General features: G+C 36.5%; 1 long non-coding RNA gene across 1 annotated transcript; it reads right to left on the bottom strand.

Moving 5' to 3' along the window:
• Positions 1–682: 682 nt before the first annotated feature.
• LOC116537493 lies at positions 683–12,008 on the bottom strand. The gene is made up of 2 exons (XR_004263150.1): positions 11,961–12,008; positions 683–763 (listed from the first exon to the last, which is right to left on the bottom strand). It is a non-coding gene; the product is annotated as an uncharacterized LOC116537493 (long non-coding RNA).
• Positions 12,009–12,247: the final 239 nt, after the last annotated feature.

The following is a 12,247-nucleotide window of genomic DNA, read 5'->3' on the forward strand; positions in this document are numbered from 1 at the left end:
AGTAATTAGTGCTGCTAATGCCAGTTGCTACATGACTGCCTAGTTTCTTCCCATACCTGAACCCCATAAGCATACTATTTGTTCCTTCTATGAGTACACATATGTTGGAGGTCTAAAATATGTCACCTGTTAGAAACCAAAACCTCAGTATCACACAACATACCCATGTAACAAACCTGCATACATGCCCCTGAGTCTAAAATAAAAACTAAGTTTGGGGAGGGAAAGAGGGAGGTCACTTGTAGCCAGGACTTCCAGACCAACCTGGGCAGCATATCCAAAATTCTGTCTCTACAACTTTTTTTTTTAAATAAATAACCAGGTGTGGTGATGCATACCTGTTGGCCCAGCTACTTGGGAGGCTGAGGTGGGAGGACCACTTGAGTCCAACAGTTTGAGGCTGCAGTGAGCTATGATTGTACCACTGCACTCCAGCCTGGGCAATAGAGTGAGGCCCTGTTTCAAAAAATAAAATAAAATGCTACCTTTTAATAGATACTTATGCAAGGTTTAAAATATTTTTTATGATTCTCTGATATTGCTATTATTTTTTAAGATGGAGTCTCGCTCTGTCACCCAGGCTGGAATGCAATGGCACAATCTCGGCTCACTGCTAACAATTCTCCTGCCTCAGCCTCCCGAGTAGCTGGGATTACAGGCACCTGCCATAATGTCCAGCTAATTTTTGTATTTTTGTAGAGATGGAGTTTCACCGTGTTGGCCAGGCTGGTCTTGAACTCCTGACCTGGGGTAACCCACCTGCCTCAAGTTCCCAAAGTGTGATTTTTAACTTACTGTTGGACTGAACTCCATTGTTAAACAACATAAAGATACATAAAGAAAAAAGAATCATTCCTCCAGCCTCCCTAAAACTAATCCCTCTGATGTAAATCAAGTTATCCATCTATCCTATTCTTCATGCACCTACAAATGTATTCATATTTATATTAACATACACACAAACATTTTATTTTATAAAATAAAATGATATTACATTGTACATTTTCTTGCAACTTGCTTTATCACTTAACAGTTTCTCATAGATGATCTAGCTGGTCCATAGACAGATCTATAACTCATTTTCATTTTAAAGAACACCATAAACTGAGATTGATTTAATTTGCATTAAAATAGAGAATATTTTAAAAATCATACAATATTTCCATCCAGTAACATGGCATAAGTTTTCATTTATTGAGGTTTACTTTATATTCTTCAAGAAAAAAGATTTGCATATAGACACTGTAAACTTTTGTTAATTTTTTTAAGAGCTTTTTCCTTAGCTATTGTGAAGAGGGCTTTATTTTCCATTTATATTTAACTGCTTTTTATGAGTATGGTAAATTATATGATTTGTTGTTAACGACTTCCTTCTTGGTTAGAAAACTATACATCCACGCATGTTGGGTATAATCTGCAGTACCTTCAGAGATGAAGCATTCTTCCTCTCCTCATTTGGGCTGGCCATGGGATTTGCTTTGGCCAATGAATGTGAGTGGATGTGATATAAGTATATCCAAACAGAAGCTTTAAATCAGCTGTGCGATTTCCCTTGGCCTCTTGAGCTTCTGCTCCATGGCATGGAAATGTCTAGTTAGGGGCCGCTTCTTCAGTCTAGATCCCAGAATGAGAAAGCTTGTGAAGCAGACCTCCGGCTGACCCACAGCATGAAGCAGAGTAGCCGCCAACTGTGAAGAACCGGGAAGACTCTCATATTTCACCTTACTTTCAAGCCAACATGTTAACTTGCTAGTTTCATAGATGCTGACTAAAGACACTTGGGTTAGAGACAAAACACTTGATTGTAGTAAAAGCAGTAGTCAGAATATCAGCATGTCTGTATCAGTTCCCTGAGTCTTCATTTCCACAGTGATGATGTGAACAGGCCCAGATGGATGCCTGAACAAATGCTGGGTTACGTTATAGGAAAAGAACATAGAATTTAAAATCCCATCATTTCATAGCAAGTAGTGAGCAAGCCAGCTCTTTGCCCCAGAGGTAAAAATTACCTCCTCTCTCAAGCTTGCTTGCTGTAAACACAACCCTAAGAAAAGGCTGGGTAGGAAATGATCAGGCTCTTGCATGCTTAGCACACCCAGCAAGATATGTAGGAACAAGAGTACCACATGGAGGAGAGTTTCCCAACACGAACCTTCAGCACTCATGCAATGTTAGTGAGAAATAAATGTTTGCTATTGTAAGCCACTGTGATATCAGGATTGTTTTGATACACAACAAAGTTGTAGCTAGTACAAAGAAAATACATTATATTTGTATATTTATCTTGCATCTTGCCACCTGACCCAATTCTCTTATTCTAAAACATGTTCTAATATGTTTGGTGGGTTTTCTAGGTATAACAGTGTCTTTGCAAATAAAGTGAATTGCTCCCTTTCCCAAGTATTTGTATTATTATGGATTATTTTAAGTTTTTTAAACTTTCTGTATTAGCCAAAATCCCAAAACAATTTTGAATAAAATGACGATAGTAAATATGTCATTTATTAAATTATGGTGTCTTACTTCCAAAGCCAGCCTTTGTTACTCTGCTGGTACCTGGGCTGGAACTCCAAATCATTAAACTTCGCTAATAGAGATGCTTCAGGGAGCTCACAAGCTGAAGGAGGAGGAAGAGGCTTGCTCCTTCCTGTATGTTTTTTGGGGGCTTCCTATTTGCCTCTTGTTCTTATGAGTGGCATCCCACCCATGCTGCTTCATCTTGGCAGCAGCAGTCCGTTTCTGTAGCAACAAGTGAACTCAATTAACAGTATTTCTATTTTTGGAAAAACTGCCTCACTGCATCTCCCCCAGAGATACCATCAGCACCTTCTACTTAGAGGTCTGAGCTTCATTTCCATGACAGTCTTTCTCCAAACTCCTAAGCTTTAATAAATCCACCGTCTTTCCCTGATGCCACCCAATCACAGAGCAGTAGCTGTTTTCTGTAGTTCCTATTTCTGTGATCTCAAGTTCTCTTTTTGTTTTTTAGCTATCTCATGAACAATTGCATACCTAGTTAATAATTCTTGATTAAATTCTCTCTGCTAAAATAACTGGTGTGGTTTCTGCTTCCTGACTGACCCCTGACTAATACAGTAGGTATTCCTATTTCCTGATTTTAACAATAGTTGCTTTAGCTATTTTCCTTTTAACATTATGGTTGCTCATTTTGAGTTTTGGCTAATCACTGCTGAAGTTTATCAAATGTGTTTCTTGTATATATTTATAAAGACATATTTTTTCACCCTTAATAAAGTAGGTATTTCTCATAATGTTGACTCATCCTCATATTCCTGGAATATATAGCTAATAGTATACCACATATGTAGCACTTATTACATACATCCTAAAAATTGTATATATACATATTCCCTTAATAAGCCTATATAGACTTATACAGTTTATAAATACAGTTATAAATATGATTTATAAATACTTATAATTTATGTTAATATTGTCTAACTTGTGTTACCAAATATTTATTTGGAACTATGTTCATAACTAAAATTGAAGTATACTTAGAATTTTGTGTCTTGTACTATTATTATTACTTGTTTCCTACCTATCTGATCTCCTGCGTTGAACTGAAATATTATTAAAAGTCAATGCCTTAGTGATATTTTTCTCTTACACAGTCTATATTATAGTATCTTGCACAGAGCACATGATTGATATACATGTTGAATGAATAAACACATGTAATAGATCTGAAAGTAAGCCTTTTAAAAAAATTAGCATTTATTCTGTAACATAAAATTATAATTTCATACATTAAAAACATTCGTAAGAAAAACACTTAACAATAGATAAATTTGGTGTTTAATTAGATTTTTCTGGGCATATGTGTTCAGTTCAGAACTCAGAAATCTTTAAAATTAATGCAGATCCTGTTTCCTTAAATGTCTCTTTACCGAATTTTAAAAATTCTCCATTTAGTTAACAGCAATCATTGCTTTTGTACACTTAAGAGTCACTGTATCATGTTTTATGACACAGATTATATCAAAATTATTTCTTTTCCCAGAAGATTAAAGAAAAATTAGTAGAAGACATGCATCAAGGATTCTTAATGTATAAAACCATTTTCAACAGAATGCTTTTTATTTAAGTCACAATTGGATTTCCATGGTTTGGGGCTTGAGGGTTTCTAAGGTTTTGCTCCTGCAGATTCAAGACTTGTACTAGACGTCAAAGGTTATCATGTTGGTCCTGCAAGGCACTAACTAAAGGCACTGGCAACTATTTACAGTTTAGCTTCGCTTGAGTCCTTCCCTTCAAAGTAGCTATCGATAGGTCTTTGTGATTATGTTTAAGGACAAGACATGTTCTTATTTATTTGGATATGTTTTTAAACTGCATTTTAAGGACCCTCTGTGGGCACAGCACAATACTGGGAAACAAATAAGAAAAGCAAAAATGGGACCGGGAGTGGTGGCTCACGCCTGTAATCCCAGAACTTTGGGAGGCTGAGGCGGGCAGTTCACGAGATCAAGAGATCGAGACCATCCTGGCCAACACGGTGAAACTCCGTTTCTACTAAAAAACACAAAAAAATTAGCCGGGCGTGGTGGCACGCACCTGTGGTCCCAGCTACACGGGAGGCTGAGGCGGAAGAATCGCTTGAACCCAGGAGGCGGAGGTTGCAGTGAGCCGAGATTGCCCCACTGCGTTCCAGCCTGGAGACAGCAAGACTTCGTCCGGAAAAAAAAAAAAAAAAAATGAAAAGCAAAAGTGTGTCCTCTGCTACTCTACTACCAAGGATCTTACAATACAAGGGAGAGACCATGTGCCAACCCAAATTTTATATCAGAAATAACAGCATAGAACAAGCGTTTTTCTTTCAGTCCCAATAATATTAAAAAGAAAAATCCATCAAAATGAAAGGAATAGAGTGCTTACAGGGCACCCTGAAGGTTTTCTTTTTTTCTTTTTTTTTTTTTTCTATTTGTTTTTTGTAGTTGGTTTAATTCCAGGTTCTAATTTCATGTGATTGGGGAGGTAATGATTGGGGATTTAAGATCATAACAACAAAGAACATTTTTCTTATATCCTCGTGCATGTTTGGAAGCAGTCATGTAAACAATAATAATGGGAATTACTTTCTATTTTGAAAATAAAAATGTAAATATTTATTTTTAAATTTCCTTACTACCTAATGTTTATAACTGTAGTTTTTATTACAAAGAAAGATTACTATGTATCATTATTACTGAAGGACAGTACTTTTACAAAGCCTAGGTTGGAATTATTTGAGAAAACATTATTTTTGAATTTATTACATATCCTAAAAGTGACACCAAATGTATTTCATCAGTTCATTTAAGCTTCAGTACCTCAACCTATGTAGTTTCAATGTATGTGCATGTATCATACATCTGATGATGGCAAAAATCTACACAAAGTTCTGAAAACCATGCAATTTTAATGATACCTAAATTTTAGAAGCAAGTGAGGGTATAGAACCACAGTTTGGCTATATTAGTTATAGTTTATATTGCTATTCTTCTTCTTTTTTTTTTTTTTTTTTGACAGAGTCTCGCTGTCACCCAGGCTGGAGTGCAGTGCTGCAATCTTGGTTCACTGCATCTCCACCTCCCAGGTTCAAGCCATTCTCCTGCCTCAGCCTCCTGAGTAGCTGGGACTAAAATCAACATCCTGGGTGGCACCCAAAATCAGCATCCAAAAATCAGTAGCATTTCTACACACCAATAACAACCTATATGAAAAAGAAATTAAGAAGGATTCCATTTACAATAATTACAAAAAGTAATAAATACCTAGAAATAAACTGAACTAAAGAGGTGAAAGAACTTTACAAGGGAAACAACAAAACACCGATGAAGGAAATTGAAGAGGACGCGAATGAAAAGATACCCTGTGCTCACGAGTCAGAAGAATCAATGTTGTTAAAATGACCATACTAGCCAAAGCAATCTGCAGATTCAATGCAACCTTTATCAAAATTCCAATGTAATTTTTTACAGAATTAGAAAACACAATCCTAAAATTTGTATGGAACCAAAAAAGAGTATAAATAGCCAAAGCAATACTAAACAAAAAGAACAAAGCTGGAGGCATTATGCTACCTGACTTCAAGATATTTTTCTTTTTTTACTTTCTTTTTTTTTTTTGAGATGGAGTTTCACTCTTGTTACCCAGGCTGGAGTGCAATGGTGCAATCTCAGCTCACTGCAACCTCCTCCTCCCAGGTTCAAGTGATTCTCCTGCCTCAGCCTCCCACGTAGCTGGGATTACAGGTGTGTGCCACCTTGCCCAGCTAATTTTGTATTTTTCTCGTAGAGGCAGGTTTTCACCATGTTGGCTGGCTGGTCTTGAATGCCTGACCTCAAATGATCCACCCACCTTGGCCTGCCAGCGTGCTGGGATTATAGGCGTGAGCCACTGCACCCAGCCCAAAATATATTTCAAGGCTAGAGTAACCAAAACTTGCATAGTACTCACATAAAAACAGACACACAGACAATGAATAAATAAACACCCAGAAATAAATCCACATATTTATAGCCAATCAATGAAGGTGCCAAGAACGTACTCTGGGGAAAGGACACCTTTTCCACTAAGTGGTGCTGGGAAAATTGGATATCTATATGCAGAAGAATGAAACCAGACCTGTATTTCTCACTTGATATAAAAATCATCTCAAGATGGGCTAAAAACTTAAACATAAGACCTGAAACAATAAAACCATTAGAAGAAAACATTGGGTAAACATTCTAGGACATTGGCCTAGAAAAGGATTTTATGGTGAAGACCTCAAAAGCACAGGCACCAAAACCAAAAATAGACAAATGAAACTATATAAAACTAAAAACCTTCTGTACAGCAAAGGAAACAATCAACAGAGTGAAGAAACAACCTACAAAATGGGAGAAAATATTTGCATATTTTTCCCTATTTATCTGCACATTCACCTGAAATGGGACTAACGTCCAGGACATACAAAGTACTCAAACTCAACAGAAAAACAAAACAAAACAAAAAACAAAGAAAATAATACCACTAAAAAATGGGCAAAGGACATGAATACACATTTCTCAAAAGAAGACATACAAATGGCCAACAGATTTATTTAAAAATGTTTAATATCATTAATCATCAGGGAAATAAATAATAAAAACCACAATGAGATACTGTCTTACCCCAGTTCAAATGGCTATCATCAAAAAGACAAAAAATAACAGATACTGGCAAGGATGTATAGAATAGGTAGCTCATACACTGTTGATGGGAATGTAAATTAGTACAGCCATTATGGAAAACAGTACAGAGACTTCTCAAAAACAAAAAAAATGGAACTACCATAAGATCTAACAATCCCACTACTGCGTATTTATCCAAAAAAGGAAGTCAGTATATCAAAGGGTTACCTGCACCCAATATTTATTGCAGCACTATTCACAATAGCAAAAATATAGAATGAACTAAAGTGTTCATCAGCAGATGAATGGGTAAATAAAATGGAATACTATTCACACAATGGAATACTATTTAGCTGTAAAAATGAAATTCTGTCATTTGCAGCAACACAGATGGAACATTATATTAAGCGAAATAAGCCAGGCACATAAAGATAAATAGCACATGTTCTCACTCATGTGGAAGCTAAAACAGTTAATCTCATGGCAATAGAAAGTAAAATAATAGTTACCAGTGGCTGGCAAGTGTGTGGGGTAAGAGGAATGAATAGAGGTTGGTTAATGGGTACAAACACACAGTAGATAGAGGGAATAAGTTCTGAGGTTAGATGGCAGAGTCAAATGACTATAGTTAACCACAATTTATTGCGTATTTCAAAACAACTAGAAGAGAGGGCTTAAACTTTTCCCAGCACAGAGAAATAATAAATACTCAAGGTGATGAATACCCTAAATGCCCTGACTGGATCATTATGTATTCTATGCATGTAACAAAATATTACGTGTGCCCCATAAGTATGTACAAATATTATGTATCAATTAAAAACAATTTTAAAAAGAAAAGAAATTTGTTCAAAGTTTTCTTACTAGCTCTCTTAAATGTCAACCAAAGGATGAAAACGTAAAACATACATTTACTGTTAATATGGTGTTAAAATCCCCTTTATTGTATGGCTTAGGGACTGTTCAGTTTTCTCTACAGTTTTTTTTTTTTATTTTTAAAATTTACTAGTTTGATTTTTTGTTGATTGTTCAAAAAATGTCATTTTTTGCACACAAAAAAATGTATAGATCAAAGAAAGAAAATTATATTGAACAAATAATGAAGAAATACTTAGGACACTGTCCTAGTTTTAAAATGGCAGTTGATACTTCAGAGTTGCTAAAGTTTTTTTGTGTTTTGTGTGTTTTTACCTCAAAATCTCAGATTTAATGAGAACTACTGAAATTTGAAGATGGTCCTGAATGGAAAAAGATGGAGGACAAAGGTGAAATGGACGAATAGAGAAACTTTAGCAAATGTCTCAGTTCCACAGCAGCCTCTTTCCGGTTTTGAAAATGAGTCCTTGCAGGTGTGTTTCCTATCTTGCTTTCTTGCTCAAGAAGAATGTTTATCATTTTCTGAATTTACCAGCAATTGGTGTGTGCTGAGGGCTCATTTATTACAAAATGTCGCTAACTCACTCCTGTCCTCTTAAATTTAAAACAGCTGCTACTCACTGCCAGGATTTAAATCCTCACAGACAGATTTCCAGACTCTCTGTATGCCTGTATTACACTTTTGTTAATAATAATATCTGTCCATCAAGGTGACAAGGGTACATTGTGCTTCTACGCACATATTTTCTCTGTCCGTATATAAAAAAACTAAAGCTTTCATTCTGTTAATACAAACCCATGATTTAATGTTTTTAAACACCACTGATGGTTGGTGCCATTTGAAGCATTACAGTTTAGTTTTGCTTCAAGCATCATAACTTCCAACATTGTTCTTTTCCCATGGAGTTATTTTTTTAAAAATATTATCTCTGAATTAGAATAGCTCATTTCCTGAGTGAAAGTAGCAGAGGGATCCAAACTGAATGTTAAAAGAGCAAATTTGGAAAAGGAAATTTATTCTCTAATTTTAAATTGGATTATAATTTGTTTTTTCACATTACATTTTCACAATTTAGAATTTACAATCTTCTCAATATTTATTTGTAAAGAAAGTACAACTTCAACTTTTTCAATGACCACTTCACTGCTTTAAAATATATGAAAATATGAATTTTGACATAATCATTAAATTCTTGGATTTTCAAAGATATAATTTTCATTTTACCTTGTTTTTACATTGTTACCTTATAAAAAAGAAATAATTTTGTTTCTTTCCATTAGATTTTCTTCTGGGACAACAGTTCAGTTTCTATAAAGAGAGAGTAATCTGTTTTGAAAAATGCTAAAGATTATTTTCATGCATAAGATAAATCACTGAGACAGTAAAAGATTCAAAAGGCACTTCATGTTCTACCAGAGTGAAACCCAAATCATTCTCCTCCACAGTGAATTCATGGTTTCCTGCAAGATAAGATCTCATCCTGTTAAGGACTTTATCTTTGAAGGAAAAAAGAACATAATTTCTCAAGGGAACTCCAGTATCATAATTCATAAAATCAAAGATATTAATATACACAGCTTTTATTTTAAAATAGTCATCCAAGGCTTTGGAACCTACAATATAAAGTATGGATGATAAATTGTAATATGGTAAATATGGAGAAGTGAAAAAATAATGTTTAAAAGTTTTCATTCTGATGAACAAAATTAAAGTGCTCAGTAATCCTTAATTAATACATTTAGAATCCCTTCCTTAGTGATGAGAATTAACTTTGCAATTTAATTTGACACTTTACAGTGTGAAAAAGAAAGATAAAAAATAAGCCTCTTGGGAATGGAAAGAAAATTTCCAGTCTCTCACCAGCCAATTCAATTTAATCAGGTCTTTCTCTTCTTTTTTCTAAACCATTTGTGTTTCCACACCCAGCCCTTTCCATTTTCTGTGTTTTATAAACAGAACTAGCTTTAAAGATCTGGGGTTTGGATTTTATTTTATCTTGAAGTGTATACTAGATTTGCTGCAGGTCAACATGGTAGTCCATCATTTCAAAGGTTTTTTTAAAAATAGACTCTAAAAGAAGACATATGGTATTCTAGATATAAGACACCAGGAACCAAGTATGGCACAAATTTCCAAATGTTGAATACTTTTGACAGTGTCCAGCTTATCTTGGTATTTATTTGTTCATTATTCATTCATTTATTGATTCATTCACCAAAAATATATTGAGAATCTATAATGCACAAAAGACAGCATAGGGTTTAGGATGTAATCTCTACCTAGAGGCACTCATGGCTTAGTAGGAAGGTCAGATATGTAGACAAAGAAGTTTCAGTTTTAGATGTTATTATAAATTATTACATAAAGAGTTGTATGGTGCTATGGGGAAAAAAATGAGAAGACTTCCCAGAGCAGGTGACATCTGATACAAGGCTTTAAGAAAGAACAGAAAGATAAGCAGAAGGTGAGAAATTTACCCTTGGCAGACAGAAGACCCTTTGCAAAGAAATGGGGATGGGGGATTGGGATGCAGACATCTGAGGTTGCCTGAAGGGCAGAGTAAGTGGTGACAGAGGAAGCTGAGGAGAGAGAGAAAAGGATTGGAGCCAAACTTTCTGTGCCAAATTAAGGACTTAATACTTTAGTCTGTTTGAAAGGGTTTTAAGAGGAGAAATGACATAATCAGCTTTAAGATTATAGTAGATCAGACTCCCTAAGAAATGGTCTCTGAAACTCTGAGATTTGCATCCAGTAATTCATACAGGGAATAATTTCGGGGACATTACCTGTAAGGAAGCGAAGAGAAGCAGGGAGGGAAGAAGGAACACTGGGCTGCCATGCAATAGATATGATTTTTCCCCCCTGGTTCCCATTCTCTCTCCTTAGGGTTGTATACAAACCCGTAAACAATGCGGAAGAGCCTCTGGTCTTCAACGCTGGTGGCTGCCTCACCTGGTCATTCTTGCCCATGGCCCCATGTAGTCCATTCACAGATGTGAAGCCTTATGCCTCTGGGTCAGATCTGGCCTCAGGATTGTCTGTCCAGAATCCTAACGTGGGCCTTCTGAGGTCCAGTTTTCCTGGGCACACATACTTATGGTCCTGTGTACAAGTGAGTCATTGACAAAACCTGCAGTGTGTGTGTGAACCCCCTAGTAATCCGTCTTTTTTTTGAGACAGGGTCTCACTCTGTCACCCAGACTGGAGTACAGTGGGACGATCACAGTTCACTGTAGCCTTGAACTTCTGGACTCAAGTGATCCTCCTGGCTCAGCCCCCCAAGTAGCTGGGACCACGTGTGCACAGTACCATGTCCGGCTAATTTTTAACAAATTATTTTTCTAGAGAGAAGGTCTGGCTACATTGGCTATACTGGTCTCAAACTCCTGGCCTCAAGTGATCCTCCTTTAGCCTCCCAATATGCTGGGATTATGGGCATGAGCTACCGCACCCAGACAGCCAGTGGTTCTTGAAGAAAGAATCCTGGACCAACAGCAGCACCTGAGAATTGCTTTTCATTTTAAAGTTTGTCAGGCAGCTCTAATTCATTGTTTTTAAATCTAGAACAATGAAGTATGACAATACAGATTTTGAGAACATCCATAATATAAATATACTGCAATGGTATATGTCATATAAAAACATTTTAATGTATTTATGGTATTAAACTCTGCTTACAATAAGTTTATTTTTTTGAGACAGAGTCTTGCTGTTGCTGAGGATAGAGTACAGTAGCACAGTCTCTGCTCACTGCAACCTCCACCTCCTCGGCTTATGCAATTCTCCTGCCACAGCCTCCTGAATAGCTGGGACTAAAGACACATGCCATCATACCTGGCTAATTTTTATATTTTGAGTGGGGGGGGGTTTCACCGTGTTGGCCAGGCTGGCTTTGATCTCCTGACCTCAAATGATTCACCCACCTCAGTCTCCCAAAGTGCTGGGATTACAGGTATCCGTCGCCCCACCTGGCCTAAACGTTACGAACAGTAAGTTTCGAGTTAATTCATTAGAGAAATTACCAATCTAATCTCTCAACAAGCTGAGAAAAGCTTCTTGGAGCAGGTGGAATTTAAGGAGTTCAAGGGCAGAATCTTCTGGCCCTTCTCCTTCCTACAGGCTGAGGATCACCAGTTAGGCTGAAATCCTGGTGACTTTGGGAATGTAGGTCATGCATGACCAAGCAGCAGGATGGAAGGAGCCTGAGGCC

This window comes from Sapajus apella, unplaced genomic scaffold (assembly GCF_009761245.1).
Source record: "Sapajus apella isolate SASKATOON/1434 unplaced genomic scaffold, GSC_monkey_1.0 scaffold111, whole genome shotgun sequence".
NCBI classification, from domain to species: Eukaryota; Metazoa; Chordata; class Mammalia; order Primates; family Cebidae; genus Sapajus; species Sapajus apella.